The sequence below is a fragment of the Ambystoma mexicanum genome, chromosome 3p (genome assembly GCF_040938575.1).
Source record: "Ambystoma mexicanum isolate Mex_15411 chromosome 3p, UKY_AmexF1_1, whole genome shotgun sequence".
Taxonomy (NCBI): Eukaryota; Metazoa; Chordata; class Amphibia; order Caudata; family Ambystomatidae; genus Ambystoma; species Ambystoma mexicanum.
In genome coordinates this window covers 159,867,621-159,884,811 of record NC_090925.1, presented here as the reverse complement: position 1 = coordinate 159,884,811, position 17,191 = coordinate 159,867,621, and the positions used below count along the sequence as shown (strand labels likewise).

The 17,191-nt window shown below is 49.9% G+C and overlaps 1 long non-coding RNA gene across 1 annotated transcript in view; it reads left to right on the top strand.

Moving 5' to 3' along the window:
- The first annotated feature begins 7,876 nt into the window (after nucleotides 1-7,876).
- Nucleotides 7,877-17,191, top strand: part of LOC138579507 (uncharacterized) — a 67,860-nt gene continuing 58,545 nt past the window's right edge. The window contains exon 1 of the long non-coding RNA XR_011304026.1: nucleotides 7,877-7,997. This is a non-coding gene — a long non-coding RNA (uncharacterized lncRNA). The remainder of the gene's footprint in view (nucleotides 7,998-17,191) is intronic.

Genomic DNA, 17,191 nt, shown 5'->3' with positions numbered 1-17,191 from the left:
TGGGAGCCCTTCGTGTATGAGTACCCTTGAACCTATTCATTGGTGTATTTTGTTTCTGATTTAACCCTCCTGGGTAGAATAGGTTCCATACCAGGAGCCCGAATTTTTTTATAGTAATGGTATCACTACATATTATCCCCACCAAAAATATCACCGACTGGAATGGCTATAGCCGATATTTTTTGGGGGGGTAAGTTTTGGGGGTTTCTAGCAGCGGGGGTTATAGGCGTGTCCCCCGCTCCTTTAAAAATGTTGCAGGGGAGTCCCCCACAGGTTCCATGCCTTAATATCGCCGCAAAAATATGCCGATATTTTTGCACGGCGATATTTTTGAGGGGAAATTAACACGTGGAACTGGCGGTAATAGCCCGCCGGCTCGGCAGTTATTGCCAGGGTAATCACCTGGTTTCTCTAGCGAGCCCTGTGCTCTCACAGATACCCCAAACATGTACTATCTGCAGCAAAGGGAAACATGGGTGACAAGCTAAATATCTAAGTGCAAACCTTTGCATTTTGCAGGTTACCGCCATGGCCCAGGAAGCATTGCTAATGTATGGGAAACTGACATACGTCCAGGATGGCTCAAACCAAGTTGTAATCACATCTAACGGCAATACGGTGGACCGGATCAGCGTGGATCAGAGCGACCGTTTATTGGTCCGAGAGGTAGAAGTGCCCGTAGCCCCAGGCAGCGCCCAGATCGACGTCAGCGGCTCTGGCTGCCTTTTCATCCAGGTAAGTGGAGCCACTCTGAAATTCACATTGGAGCTGGCGTGGAGGCTGCTGTGGTGATAGTTTAGCGTTCCCGACCCCAACCACCCTGTTGCTAGTTACTGAGCCGGGGCTCCGGCCGCCTATCCGGCCAGTTATTATACAAGCATCTGGGCGGGAGTCAGGGAGCACCGTTCGTTACTTTACAGAGAGAGAAAGTTGCATGATGTGTGATGCCCATACGCGAAAACACTAAAAGCTGCGCGGGATGGGGAACGGGCGGAACTTGCCTGGATCTAGCTACGTGCTGCTTACCCGCTGAAGTTCTAGCTTGCCTAAGAATTGCCCCCAGATATGATGGGCAGAAGCAGGGATGAGCAGGGATTTGCCCATACAGATACTTGATCAGAATTAATCTGCCAGGCAGCCATTTTCTTCATTTAGCAAACCGCAGTAGCGTGTCCTATACTGGAAAGGAGAACGATGCAGCCAGTAAGGATATGTCGCGCTCTTTCCACTTGGTCAGAACTTAATCTCCATTAACGTCTGTCACGTGGCATCCGCGTCCATGGGCCAATGTATTCGTGCACCTGTAGTATGTTAAAGCGCAGGTGTACTGTGAACCTGCATTAACGTCTGTCACGGGGCATCCGCTTCCATGGGCCAATGTATTCGTGCACCTGTAGTATGTTAAAGCGCAGGTGTACTGTGAACCTGCATTAACGTCTGTCACGGGGCATCCGCTGCCATGGGCCAATGTATTCGTGCACCTGTAGTATGTTAAAGCGCAGGTGTACTGTGAACCTGCAGAATTTTACACTAGACCATTTCGTGAGCTGTGGGGAATATTCAATGGAAAGACCGGCTTTGCACATTCATGTATCTCTGTTTCTTACCATGCTTTCCACTTTATCGGTATAAACTGATTTTAATCTGAGCTTTTTTATAAAATACTCTGGGCTTCATCAGGGGTTGGGCGCAGCGGCAAGAATGCGGCGATGCCACTTTTACTGCTGCATTACAAATCTCCAGCTTTCCGCCCATTTTCGGCGCGATTACTGCTGGTGCTATTACCGCCGCAGGTAATGGACTCTAAAAGAACTGGGAATTACAGTGCCAACACAACTCGTGATCCGGGACAGATTGCGCCAGACGGAGTTGCAGTAACACTAATAGCATTGGCGGTATCCCGGTGCAATTACCGCCGGGATACCGCCAAGGGCCCCATGTATCCCTCTGTATCTGAGTGGGGTGCTATCGGACTGCAGATCAGCAAGCAGCAGCAGGATGTTGGGTGTTGTCTCGCGAGAGGTGGCGAGTGCTCCTTGCTAATGTTGGGGGTAGGGGCGGGGCAGGTGTCGAGATCTTGACAATACAGTTGCTAGACAGCGTTGCGGGGGGGGAGGTGGAGAGTGGCCAGGAGGCCAGGTAGGGGCTTTCTATTATGGGGGAGCGGGCAGGTTGGAGGGTGTGCGGTATGGGAAAGAGGGGCTGGTTGAAGGGGTCTCATATGCCACTACTTTCATTGTGCACACTTTGGCTATTGTGGTTAGGGCGAGAACTTGTCATTTGGGTTGGAATACAGCTGCCATCTGTGGGGATTTCTTTTTAGCATATTTAGGCTTTGAGCTAGGAGGCGGTAAAATGAGCTGCCCACAAACACGCCCATTTTATTGGTCGTGCATCCAGGTTGTTTTTTTATGTTTTAGTTTTAGTTTTTTTATTTAAATGAGTTAGTTTATTACAAACATGTTCATGATTGCACTTTACGGCAGTTTAGAGTCAGAATGACTTATTAGCCAGTAGACCTCACCTCCTCCCTCTCTATGATAAGCATCAGTTAATACAATGTATAATCGGATTTGGCGGGTAACCCAAGAAACAACCCAGGAGAGGAGAGGTCACCCGCAGCCTTTTCCAGCCAGTTTCCATGATGCTCCTGTGCACAGGGCATGCCAGTGTAAGAAGACATCTTCATACTGGCTGTGCCTCTGTGTGCTGGCATCCCTTTTGTGGTGTCACGTGCCGGGAGAGGAGGGTCACGTGACACGAGGAAGGGGAGGAGAATAAAGGAATCACCGGAACTGTCGGTTTCGCGCCAGTCCGGGTTTATGTATGCAACTAACGAGTTGCGTGTTATCATTGCGCGGCGCGCTGCATTGCTCCGCGAGCTGGGCCTTCCTGCCGGAGGCCGCGAACACGCTGCCACCACCGCCCACTCTAGAGGCGGTGGACTATACATCACACTGGCGACGAGGCGGGTGTGGACTGCACGCCTCCCAGCACCAGAAAGAGCCGCGGCGTCCACAGACCCACGACAACTCCGCGGAGGCCGGTAAGCGTTAGCCCCGGCTCCGCCCACGCCCAAGGAGAAAAAAAATAAATAAATAAATATTTTTTTTTTCTCTTTCTATCCTCTCTCGCTTCCCACACCATACAGCAAGGGAAAACCCCAGGATAGCCACTACACAGCCCACCACGGCCCGAAACCGCAGCGCCTCACACGAAGCCACGTGCCGTCACACCAGGCAGCCAAGATAACCTCACCAGCTACGCGCAGCCCCAAGGAGTCATTCCAAAGAACAACATGTCGAGCCCGAACACAAGCCCAACAAGAATCAGCACCGGCTCCTCATCTTCGAGGAGGAGCATCACCAAGGAGCGCAGCGACCCCTCACTGACAACGTTCATGCAACCATTTGACCCTTTCACCAACGGAGCAGCCATCCGGTGCGAAATATGGATACAACAATTTGAGATGCATCTAGTGGCACGAGAGATCGCCACACCCAAAAAGATGCGCACCTTCCTTTTGCTCAACGTGGGGTCGGCAGCCCTGCGCCTCTTCAACGCTCTACCAAACCGCGGGAACGACATTGACTACGCTGCGGCGAGGACTGCGCTTACCAACATGTTTAAGCCTGACCTTAATCCGGACTATGAGCGGTTCCATTTCTGCATGGCACGTCAGCGCGAGAGGGAGACAGTAGACAAGTTTCACGCTCGCCTTCGCGAAATGGCCGTGGGCTGTGAATTCCCGGACGAAGAATTCGCCATTCGCCTCCAGATCATCAATGGAATCTCTTCTGAAAAACTAAGGAGGGCAATCCTGTCAGAGAAGAACATGCGACTATCACGCATTCTCGAGACTGCACGCCTCCGTGAACAGACAGAGGACCAAGTAGCGGTAATGGAAGCCGCCATCCAGAGACTACCGCTAGACAGCCCCGGACCCACAGAAGACGTGGCTGCTATCTCCAGGAAACAATCAACTCGCCCAAAACAGTACCAGAAGCCGCACCAACCACAAGGACGAGATCAAGCCTGCAAATGGTGCGGAGGCCCATGGCATAAAGGTGACTCGTGCCCCGCCTGGGGGTCCACTTGCAGAAAATGCAATCGCCTCAACCACTACGCAGCAGTCTGCCTGAATCCGCCAAACAAAAATGACAAAGACCCAAGCTCCCGCACAACACATGAACAACGGAGGAGATTCGCACCGAGAGAACATCCCCGCCAACAAACGAGGAGAGGTAAAGCGAGAGCTGTCGACGAGTCCCAAAGATCCCCGAGCTCAAGCGACAGCGATGACAGCGACAGCAGCTCATCCCCCGACAGACAGAACAAAGGGAAGAAGAAGAAAGGGAGAAAACCAGTACACCGTGTACACTTAATATCGGCAGTCAAATCAGGCCGATCGTGCCAAAAGAAAAGACCGTCGTGCACAGTCCTATCCAACGGAGACCCACTCAAAGTGATAATTGACACCGGCGCGACAGTCAACGTCATGCCCGTGACGGCGTTCAACAGACTCCACACAAAACCAATACTCCACAAGAAGAAAGTCAGGCTATACGCCTATGGATCCAAGAAACCCCTACCAGTGCAAGGGTCGTTTAAATCCAACTTTGCGCACAACAACACAAACTGCCGCGCACGGATCTACGTCATAGATGCTGGCTGCGAAACCCTGCTGAGCTGCAGAACTGCGGAGAAACTGAAGCTGATACACTTTGCGTTCAGCGTCCAACACGACGAACTCAGCAACATCCTAGGTCGTCATAAGAAACTATTTCAAGGCATCGGATGCCTGAAAGGGAGGTCTATCAAACTACACATAGACCCCACCGTCGAACCCAGAGCCGATCGCCAGTGCACCACGGAGCTGCAAAAGATGGGACGCGGTCAGCATGGACCACTGCACCATCGCAGGTGAAGGATACTTGCTTGTGGTGATAGACGAATTCAGTAGGTACCCCGAAGTAGAGCACGTACCGTCTACCAATGCAGAAACCACCATCCTCACGCTGGAGAAAATATTCGCCACGCATGGGATCCCACGGAAAGTGAAGAGTGATAATGGACCGTCATTCACCAGCCAAGAGCTGCGTGAGTTCTTCAAAGAGGTAAACGTGAAACATCAGCGAATTACCCCACGATGGCCTCAGGCCAACGGAGACGCGGAACGCTTCATGGGGTCGCTAAACAAAGTTATCAGAATTGCCAAAGAGCAGAAACACCCCTGGCTGAAGGCAGTCTACCGTTTTCTGAGGACGCACCGGCAAACCCCACACTCAGCCACAGGGATCAGCCCAGCAGCCCTCATGTTTGGAGTACCAATACAGGCGGAACTCCCCATACATCCACACTGGGTCGCACCCGAGTTAGACATCCCAGAAATGGATGCGAGGAGGAAGAGGCACAACGAGCAAGAGAGCGTTGCCAGGCGCGCACATCATCGGCAACTAAACCCCGGAGACACTGTCCTCGTCAAGAACCGGGCACAGCCAAAGAAGATGTCCCTAAACTTCGAAGTCCATCCATGGACAGTTCAAACCACCAACCACAGCATGGTCACTGCCACCCGAGGAGGGGAAACGGTAACCCGGAACATATCCCACTTCAAGAAAGTACCCACGGAGATGTGGGAAGAGCACCCTCGGTCCCCGAAGGAAAGAACTGTTGAGACGCCCCAAAGACCCACACCGCCAACCAGTGAAGATACGCCGGAAGAGTCAAACAGTCTGTGCCCACCAGAGGTCGAGACAGAAGAAAGATCCACCACCGACGCCTCGCCCAAAGGACGGAACACCCGCTACAGCCTGAGGGAGAGGCCAAAACCATCATCCCGCCTAAAAGGGTATGTCATAGACGGGGTATATCGTAAAGGGGCCAGCAGAAGAGACAATAATCCATACTGAAATGTATTCTGTGACATATGTGAATTTACTTCCAATTTGGGGAGGAATGTGGTGTCACGTGCCGGGAGAGGAGGGTCACGTGACACGAGGAAGGGGAGGAGAATAAAGGAATCACCGGAACTGGCGGTTTCGCGCCAGTCCGGGTTTATGCATGCAACTAACGAGTCGCGTGTTAACATTGCGCGGCGCGCTGCATTGCTCCACGAGCTGGGCCTTCCTGCCGGAGGCCGCGAACACGCTGCCACCACAGCCCACTCTAGAGGCGGTGGACTATACATCACACCTTTGGCTTCACTCATAATGACACCTATATTGGCCATGCTACGGCTATGTCCATTAGACCACGATCCCAGCCTAGCAACACGCAGTGTGGCTTTGCTCACGAGGCTATGCGTGCATGCAGGCTGCGTGCGTACAGGCCAGTACCCCTACATAGAAACACCCACTTTGGCATTGCTGTATTGCCCCATATAAGGTCATGCCACATTAAGAAAACACTCGGCCGCTGGTAGGGCAGCATCGCCACGTCACCCACCCACTTTGGGCTTACCCATAAAGTCATGTCAGTTCAAGAAAACCTGTTTAAGCGTTTTTGCCTCACTGTCTCCCCCACACTGGCGCCCCCGATCACGGGGATCCCCCCGCCCCCGCCCGCTAACACACACTCATTCTTACTCGTTCGCATTCACCGCCCCGCCCCCTCCTGGATACTGCATAGACGCAGACACCTACACACACTTACCTCCCCCGACTGATGGGCTCAGCCGTGAACTTCGTATCCGGGGCTTATTAAGTTTCCCCATCCCTACAACGGAAGCAGGAAGCACATGTGCTGTTCGCAACCTCGTCCTGACCCCCTGGCACCCCCAGCGAGGGCTCTGGGCCAGTAGTGCATTAATGCGTGCCATGTACATGGATAAGGACGCCTCTTCCCAAAGTGAGTGGCAGGGGGTGCTCCTGGACGCGCAGATGGGGTCGTCCGCCACCGCTGCCCTTTGGCCCTGCCACTGCCTCCACCTTCAGACAGGCTGTTAGTCTCCACCGCCGGCCCATATTATAGGAACTACCTTAACCACACCTTCCCCCACACTCCATGTCATGGTCTTAAAAGGGGTGGCTCGCATGTTGCTCCCCTAAACATCACCCGTGAAAGGATTTCTGACCCTTCTAAGCAGCACTCCCAACATATTCCTGGACTGAACTAGCACAGTCCTACAGTATTGGGGGAAACCCAGGGCGCTGCTTGACTGGACTCTTTGCCCGCCCCACCCACCCCCCCTTCTCTGCACCTCAGTCTGTACGTAGGCATCACCTAAATGTACTAGGACCAGTTAGTTTGTCTGTCTTGTCCCGGCCCCCCCATCGCCCCCTCCCAGCTTGGTCTCAACTGTACCTTTCATGCACGTCGTTTCTCAGTGTAGATCATTCGTAATCTTCAAGGCCTAAGAATGACTACTGTACTCCCTTGTCACCTTCCCGCCTTCACCTGTGTATATGCGCTATATAAATAAACAATACATAAAGTGTTGGATGGTGGGTTAGGGAAAAGGCTAAAGAAGCAGCGTCCTCAGCCATGATGTCTTGGGAAGTAGTAGTGTGATGGCCCCCTACATGGCATCCACTCAGCTTAACTCAAAGGCGATGCTGTCCTGCAAGAGGCGTTGGAGTCTGAGTCTTCTGCGTCTGCTGCTGTTCTCAGCATCACAGTGTAGACCTCAGGACTTCCCTGCGACCACATGCTCCCTTCCCACACAAGACGCCCACCGTACTCTGCTCAAAGAGAGTTGACCAATCTTTGGGGCTCATTGGGTGACAGTGATCAGATTGCAGGGGGTAGGTAGATTGCCAACAGATGTGAGGTGAGGAGACGGGTGGCCCGAGGGGCTTTTCTGTTCCTCTGACGGTAAGTCATTCTGAACATCCACCTCATCTCCCATGACTTGCTTTTTTCTTCCCGTAGAGCATTCGCAAGTACAATGTCAAGATTGAGAACAAGGAGAACCAGTTCAGTTTGACAGTGGTAACCACTGCAGGTACCTGTGACAACGGATCCCCAAGGAGTGTTGTGCTCAACATCACCGTCAGGTACTGTACGCTGGCCACTGCTTATGGCAAATGGCTATCCAAGTGGCAGGTGTTTCTATGCCTGACAAACACCCAACCCTGTGCCCTGTGATACACCACCAATCCATTTGCAACTGTATTACGACGATCTAGTTTTACGACACGCTACCAGTGTTCTATTTGGGGGATATGCGTCGCTCTGGTTTGGTGTAGAGTCTTGAAGATTTCAGTGCCATGTTAAGACCAGGCATTGCTGACAAATTCTGTGAACTTTCGAAGATGAGTTGGCAGTCTGAATTTGGCATTTAGCACCCAGGAGCAATCACTGTACTTCAATACAACATAGCAGTAACACGTGTATCGGCGCGTTTCACATGCCATATCATATAATATCATAGCAGTATGTCAATCAACCTGACAAATCCTTACAGAAACAAGCATTGGCGATGGCAACAGTTGGGCTTTTGTGTAGGCATGGGAAAGGCACGGCCATAGTGGTATTAACCGGCCATTGATAGTAGCAGCTGTGAAATGGTGCAAGTACCTGAGCATATAATAGCAGTCCCTGGAAAATGCCTACACACAAACCAAAAGTGTTGGCTTTGTGAATGCTTGTTTTTAACAGGTCTTCAGTGAAGGACGCACATTTGTAGAGATATCGCGAGAGTCTCCTACTCTCGCGAGATCTCGCGTAGGTGGCTAGGACCGCCCCGCGCGCTTCGCGCGCATCACGAGAGCACCAGAGGACGCGGCAAGACGCGTCCTGCCGGCTCCTCCGAGATTTGGGCCTGGGGCCATTACTAATGTTGGACATTCCTGTCTCTCAGCCCAGGAACTGTTATTAGGCAACCCTGCCTAGCCCTCAGGCCTTGCACTACTTATATGTTGATGGCAGTTTGTTAATTGTTGAATAAAAGCCATCCTGCCTGCCACCACGCCTCCTGTCATCTGTGCAAGATTATACAACATAATTTGGCGACGAGGATCACCACTACAACCCACGTGGGAACATGCAAGGAGCGACGCCGCCACCCCCCTTCCTGCAAACTCCAGGTAAACCGGCAATTCCGTGGCCGCAATGGCAACCCCTGTTCACGACGTATGTAGAGGCACTAGGAGGGGCAGGATTTTCAGCGGCACGGCGTAGGGCTATGTTACTTAATGCCCTGGGAGTGGAAGGACAGCGGGTGTTTGAGAGTCTTACCCCGATCCCGGTGGCTGGCGACAACGATGACATCTTTAAGGAGGCGGTTATTAGAATAGTGAAGAGATTTGCCAGTAAAGAGAACACGGTGTTGCATAGAATACGCTTTAACACTCGCAGACAAGAAATATCCGAACCGGTCGACGATTACGTCACCAAGCTGCGAGAACTGGCAGCGCTGTGCAGTTTCGGCAACAATGCTGAGAGCCTCATCTGTGACATGTTGACAGTCCACACCAACAGCAGAAAAGTTCAAGATAAATTCATCATGGAGAAAGAATTACAACTGGAGAAGGCGATCGAAATTGCCAGGGCGGTTGAAGAAACCGCGGGAAGACGAAAAGAACTCACGGGAACCCAGGGTTCTGCTGAAATCCAAGCTGTCACATTTCACTCAAAGAAAGAAAGACATACACCGGACACAAGAGAGGGGAGAGGAGGTAAGAAAGAACCTCTGAAATGCCACAGGTGCACCAGCACGAAACACCTGGCATTCGATAGGGAGTGCCCAGCTAGAGATAAGGAGTGCTCAATCTGCAAACGCATTGGCCATTTTTCGTTGGTATGTCGGTGGAGAAACAAGAAAGTCACCAGTGTAAACACCGATCACACCAGGGAGCAAGAATCGTCCTCAGAAGATGAGGGGAGACCCACAGTCATCATGGTAAACAGCACAAGGGCAAGAAGAGAAAAGCCCCATTGCACAATCAAAATTGACGGTTGCGAAACAAGAGTTATGGCGGACTCTGGATCGGATCTCACCATAATACCTCTACGAACATACAAGGAAATGGTCGGAAAAGAAAAGGTCCAAGTTCTCACCACACGCCACAAACCCACAGTATTTGGAGGGGCGTCAGTTGAACTGCTGGGATATATCAAAGGGAAGGTGGAGTTTAAAGGAAGAGAAACCACCACCAGAGTTTATTTCAGCCACGAAGGCCCAGCAGTACTGGGATGGGACGACCAAGACAAGCTCAAAATCAAATTGGACCCCAGCACAGAAGACCAGGTACTGTCTGTCTGCGCGAGGGATGGGCCCATAGTCAAGAGTGACTACCCAAAACTTTTCTCGGAGGAGCCGGGTCACATAAAGGGCTTTGTCCATAGAATAATGCTAAAAAAAAATGCCGTCCCGGTCAAACATCGTGTGCGGCCAGTGCCAGCAACCGCAAGAGACACTCTCAGGGGAACCAATCATGTCCGCACAGAGGACGGGCGCACATGGAATCTGGAAAGAGTAGCCCTATATTAGAAGAGACAAGAAAGAGCAAGAACCCCGGAGAGAACACCTGCCGAAGAAGGAATAGACAACGAGCGAAGGGATCCACGGGAGCCCGAGAGAAACGACAAAGAAAGGGAAGAAACAGAGATGGAACCGGGATCACCCTTGCCAGAACCCGAACAGGAGCAGCAGGAAGATCGCACTGGGAAGGGTGACCGGCCGAGAAGAGAGCACAGAAGACCGGTGAGATACACTGACTATGTTATGCAATGAACCTCCTCTTTCGTTATCAAAGGGAGGTGTGTAGAGATATCGCGAGAGTCTCCTACTCTCGCGAGATCTCGCGTAGGTGGCTAGGACCGCCCCCGCGCGCTTCGCGCGCATCACGAGAGCACCAGAGGACGCGGCAAGATGCGTCCTGCCGGCTCCTCCGAGATTTGGGCCTGGGGCCATTACTAATGTTGGACATTCCTGTCTCTCAGCCCAGGAACTGTTATTAGACAACCCTGCCTAGCCCTCAGGCCTTGCACTACTTATATGTTGATGGCAGTTTGTTAATTGTTGAATAAAAGCCATCCTGCCTGCCACCACGCCTCCTGTCATCCCTCCAAGATTATACAACAACATTGTGCTTATAAATCTAGTGGATGTATGCAAACTTGGTTAAGACATTTGTATTACACCAGTAGCGCGTTTACCGCTCCAATGTACACGCTGATTCATACAATTATTTGCGCCGAAAAACAGGGATTTGTGTGCCATTCTGGCCGCAAATCTCCATTTGTTAAACAGGGATTTGCCGGCAGAATGGCGCACAAATCCCTGTTTTTCAGCGCAAATAATTCCATGAATCAGCATGTAAGTCATTAACTCTCAGAAAACGGCTTTGAAAAAACACTGACAGCCACTTCGAGCACAACGTTTGATGGTAAGGCTTGAAAGATAGGTCCCTGGAGGATGTGTTTTGGGTGGGAATGGCCACAGGGATTAGCATGGCCACGGGCAGTCAATGGGTGAATAAATAACCAAACATCACTTGCAAGCTTCGTGTCCCTCCTCACAGGTCTTTTTCCTGAGCTTTGTTGGCTTATTGGTGGTGCTCTAGCACCACCAAATAGCCAAAACTAAAAATCCGAGGATGGCTCCATTGATTGCAATTAAAATGTGCCAACAACGAAGGAAAACGCTAGAGGTCCATCAGAGGGAAATATGCGTGGAAGGCTGCGTGGAAGGCTGCACAGGGGAGGTTTGCACAGTGATGCTGAAAGGGCAGGTTAAAACAAGCATTGGCATGGCCAATAGTTTGTGATTGTGTGGAGCTGCTTAGAGGCATTTTCTTAATATTAACCCTTTCCCAGCTAATTACATCATATGAGCAGGGAGTACCATCATTTCCCAGTTATTGCCAAAATATGTTCTGGAACCCGCATCATACGTCAGGATGTGTCACATGTTGTCACCAAAACGCATCAGAGTTGACATCAGAAGCCCAGTTCTCAGCCAATTGACTTACAGATTCACGTGCTCGGAATAATTCACTGTTATCAGCCTCGAAATTATTCTCGATTATACTAGCAATAACCAGGTAGTACAATTTTACAGGCTAGCCATACTCTGCCCGTTCTCAGGTATTGCCATCAAAATGTCATCACTTCCTTCCGGCGGACCCAGGAAGCCACTAGACTTTCCTCTGAATACCCCAGTAAAAAAAAAAAAAAAAAACTCCGATTCAGTCAAAAGGCGCATAGGCAACTGGAGCAAGCCCAATAATACTTGCAGTCCTTAGCTGAGAAAGAAAAAACATACAAAAGATGAGCAAATTACCTACGTCAAGGACGGCACAGACCAAGTTCGGATCACATCTAACGGCACTGGGGTTGACCTTATGGCCTGAGTAATCCCTCCCCCCTGTAGAACCCACACACGGGAGCAAACACACTGGGAAAAGAGGCTTGCTCGCCTGAGGCCCTTTCCCAGGAGTCTTCGCATGAAGCCACCATGTCACCTGATGAACAGAAAAGCCCATATAGCGGGCGACCGCCACAACAAGTCCAGGGAGACAGTTCGAGGGGACCTCTCCCAAAGGCACGAGGATGCCTACTGGAGATGAGCCGGGCTCCTGGTGTGAGGTGAAAGGATTATCCTCCGAGGCTCCCTGGCAAAATGAGCACAAAAGCATAGGGAAACCAAGGTCTCCAGGAGAATGCAGGGCACACGAATTAGAACGTCAGCATCAACATGTACAGAAGAGAAGGCAACCCAAAAACAATCTAGTTCAGCACCGGGAAGTCAGTCCAATCAGGAAAAAGAGAATCCGGGGAACAAAAACTGAACAACCCAGCAGGAAATAATCACACAGGAAGCGCCACTCACGGAAGCAGGAACATACGTTGAGAAGCAGTGCTCTGTGGTCAGAACTCAACATAACAAGTCTGGCGTTGCAGGACATGTCACGTGATTGGAAGTTGTCCACGCTCAGCGCATTGATGTTACTCTGCACAAGTGCATCCCGGGAGTGGTAGTTCAGTAGCGCACGGTAATACTGGCGTCTCCAGGGCAACCACCAGTGTCGCTGACACCAGTGCACGCGCCAACACAACACACAACACAAAAGTCAGGGTATTCATTTCATTAACATTGTAAAGTATCAGAAGTTCGTGGATTCACATATGCAAGGTACTGGCATCTTTGACAGGGATTTTCATTAATTGTGCAGGTGTTCTTCCAATTGCTAAGCATTGCAATCTAATGCTCAGGTGCTCATCTGAATGTTAAGGATTGCCATCAAATGCTTAGGCTCCCATCTCAATGCTAAGGATTGCAATCTAATGCTCAGGTGCTCATCTGAATGTCAAGGATTGCCATCAAATGCTTAGGTTCCCATCTCAATGCTAAGCATTGCAATCTAATGCTCAGGTGCTCATCTGAATGTCAAGGATTGCCATCAAATGCTTAGGCTCCCACCTCAATGCTAATAATTGCAATCTAATGCTCAGGTGCTCATCTGAATGTCAAGGATTGCCATCAAATGCTTAGGCTTCCATCTCAATGCTAAGCATTGCAATCTAATGCTCAGGTGCTCATCTGAATGTTAAGGATTGCCATCAAATGCTTAGCTTCCCATCTCAATGCTAAGGATTGCAATCTAATGCTCAGGTGCTCATCTGAATGTCAAGGATTGCCATCAAATGCTTAGCTTCCCATCTCAATGCTAAGGATTGCAATCTAATGCTCAGGTGCTCATCTGAATGTCAAGGATTGCCATCAAATGCTTAGGCTCCCATCTCAATGCTAATGATTGCAATCTAATGCTCAGGTGCTCATCTGAATGTTAAGGATTGCCATCAAATGCTTAGGTTCCCATCTCAATGCTAAGGATTGCAATCTAATGCTCAGGTGCTCATCTGAATGTCAAGGATTGCCATCAAATGCTTAGGCTCCCATCTCAATGCTAATGATTGCAATCTAATGACAGGTGTTCATCTGAATGTTAAGGATTGCCATCAAATGCTTAGGTTCCCATCTCAATGCTAAGGATTGCAATCTAATGCTCAGGTGCTCATCTGAATGTTAAGGATTGCCATCAAATGCTTAGGTTCCCATCTCAATGCTAAGGATTGCAAGCTAATGCTCAGGTGCTCATCTGAATGTCAAGGATTGCCATCAAATGCTTAGGCTCCCATCTCAATGCTAAGGATTGCAATCTAATGCTCAGGTGCTCATCTGAATGTCAAGGATTGCCATCAAATGCTTAGGCTCCCATCTCAATGCTAATAATTGCAATCTAATGCTCAGGTGCTCATCTGAATGTTAAGGATTGCCATCAAATGCTTAGGCTTCCATTTCAATGCTAAGCATTGCAATCTAATGCTCAGGTGCTCATCTGAATGTTAAGGATTGCCATCAAATGCTTAGCTTCCCATCTCAATGCTAAGGATTGCAATCTAATGCTCAGGTGCTCATCTGAATGTCAAGGATTGCCATCAAATGCTTAGGCTCCCATCTCAATGCTAATGATTGCAATCTAATGCTCAGGTGCTCATCTGAATGTTAAGGATTGCCATCAAATGCTTAGGCTCCCATCTCAATGCTAAGGATTGCAATCTAATGCTCAGGTGCTCATCTGAATGTCAAGGATTGCCATCAAATGCTTAGGCTCCCATCTCAATGCTTCTCAATGCTAAGGATTGCAATCTAATGCTCAGGTGCTCATCTGAATGTTAAGGATTGCCATCAAATGCTTAGGCTCCCATCTCAATGCTAAGGATTGCAATCTAATGCTCAGGTGCTCACCTGAATGTTAATGATTGCCATCAAATGCTTAGGCTCCCATCTTAATGCTTATAATTGCAATCTAATGACAGGTGCTCATCTGAATGTTAAGGATTGCTATCAAAAGCTTAGGCTTGCATCTCAATGCTAAGGATTGCAATCTAATGCTCCGGTGCTCATCTGAATGTAAAGGATTGCCATCAAATGCTTAGGCTCCCATCTCAATGCTAAGGATTGCCTTTCAATGCTCAGGTGCCCATCCCAAAGCTGAGACTTGCCATGAAATGCTCGGGTGCATCTCAACTCTAAGGATTGCCATTAATTGCTCAGGTGTGCACGCCAGTGCTAAGGATTGCCAAAAAATGCTCAGGTGCTAATTATAATGCAAATGATTACTGTAACATGCTCAGATGTTCATCTCAATGCTAATGATTACTTTGAAATTGTCATGATCTCTGCTTCCAAAAGGTCAGGGTTTTCCCAACTCCCTTGGAAGCAGATTCATAACCCAGGTTCCGAGTGCCAACCAGTCCCAATTGGGACCTTTTGGACCCAGTCCTGGCGCCAGTGGCACCAGGCTCATAAATATGCCCAGTCCCAGCGCTGGAAGCGCCGGGCTCATATTGCTTGGGTGGACTTACTTGCAGCAGACCATGCTGCTTACTTGCCTGCCAGTTGAGCCTCTGATCCTCTTCTGTTTGGAACTACTTTTCCTGTTGGGTGGGGCAGGAGCCACTCCCTAGGTTCAGAACACTGGAACTCTTCTGGAAAGCAGGAACTCTTTTCTTACCTAGGCGTGGCTGTGGAAGGAGACACCTAAGCACTACAGGAGGCTATTTAAACCACATCCGATGGATGAATCTTGCTTTGCGTTATTCTGCATCCTCTGCAGCAGAACGCTCATCGTGTCTTCTGCATCTGATCCTGGGCCTAAGGAAAAAGGCTTACCATCCTGAATCCAGTCTTCAGCAACACCTATAAAGACAAGAAAGAACAGGTTAGCATTACGGTCTTCAGTGACAGCTCTTCACTTACCTGGGCCATCGGCTGTCACCAACGCCTCGCGCTGCATTCTGAAAGACAAAGGCTTACCTACTCTTCGTGCGCTCCGGAGGTCTTCACACTGCATTCCGGCATCTGAAAGACAAAAGCTTACCAACTCTTCGCACGCTCCGGAGGCCTTCGGCGCTGCATCCCGCATCTGAAAGACAAAACAAGGTGCGTTTAAAGACATTGGGGAACTTTAATACTCACGTGCCATTACTCCTTTCCACATCTAACCCAGTGGGTATTCCGGCACCCTGCAGCCGCTCCGAACTTGTACCTGCAAAATAAAAAGACAGTTAGAGCGCATCGTGAAGCAGGCAACAAGCGCTTACTTACGTGCTTCCAGGCGCTTCTATTCATCACACGGGCTCCATCTTCAACTCACTTCAGCCCGTCATCCACCAATGCCGGAACCCTGCAAAACAAGAGACATCATTACTAAAGACTTTAAAGACATTAGATTTACTCGAAACTTACCGTTCGTGCAGTAAACGACGGACAGCAGTCCTCTGAAGTCAAGAGGCCTGCTCCCCTTATCCAGTGAAGAAACTGGTTACAGCACCCTGCCCCCGAGGCAGATGGAGAGCACGGCGTTCACTTACCTAAGGTGAGAGCGTTAACCTTCGGGGTTCTACAGGAGAAGAGAAAGGGAAGAAGAGAGAGACATTCAATAACCCAGTTCATTAATCCCATATTTTCTATCTGCAGACATCTTACCCTTCGAGTCAAACATACAGTGCACAGAGGTCCAGCCCAAAGAGCCAGCCGTGTGTTACACATCACCTTTGAAGATACGGTATACGCCCAGTCAAGACCGGCGCCTCTACGGGAATCAGGTGAGCGTTACAGAACGCAAAGCCTACCACAAAACTACCGTCCAGGCGCTATGGAAACCTCGGATACCGACCAACTAGCCCAGTTACTTGGGGAACTAAGGGCAGAAGTGCATGCAGCCCGTCAGGAAACAAACGCTCTAAGAAGGGAACTGATTATTTCCAAGGAGCGAACAGATGATCTCGCTAGACAATTGCTCCAGTCACAAGCCGGACAGACCCCGTTACCCGCATCTGGGGGAAATCTTCCTTCTACATCCTCTATGAATCCAGTGCAGATCAACCTACCTGGGAATGTACCTCTGGCTCCGCCCGAACGATTTTCTGGTGACCCAAAGAGGTTTGCAGTATTTATCAATCAGTGCCGGTTGCATTTCTTATGCCGGCCAGCAGCCTTTGCAACTGATCAAGCTAAAGTAGCTTTCGTGCTTTCGTACCTCAGTGGCAATGCGGCAGACTGGTCGATCCCTCTAGTAAATCAAGATGATCAGGTCCTCCATGATTTTCAAGCTTTTCAGCTCAGTATGAAAAAACTGTTCGCAAGACATTCACAGGGGCAGGCCTTGGACAATGAGCTTCTTTCGTTGCGACAAGGTAATCAAGACCTTTTGGCTTATATTGCGTCTTTCAACAG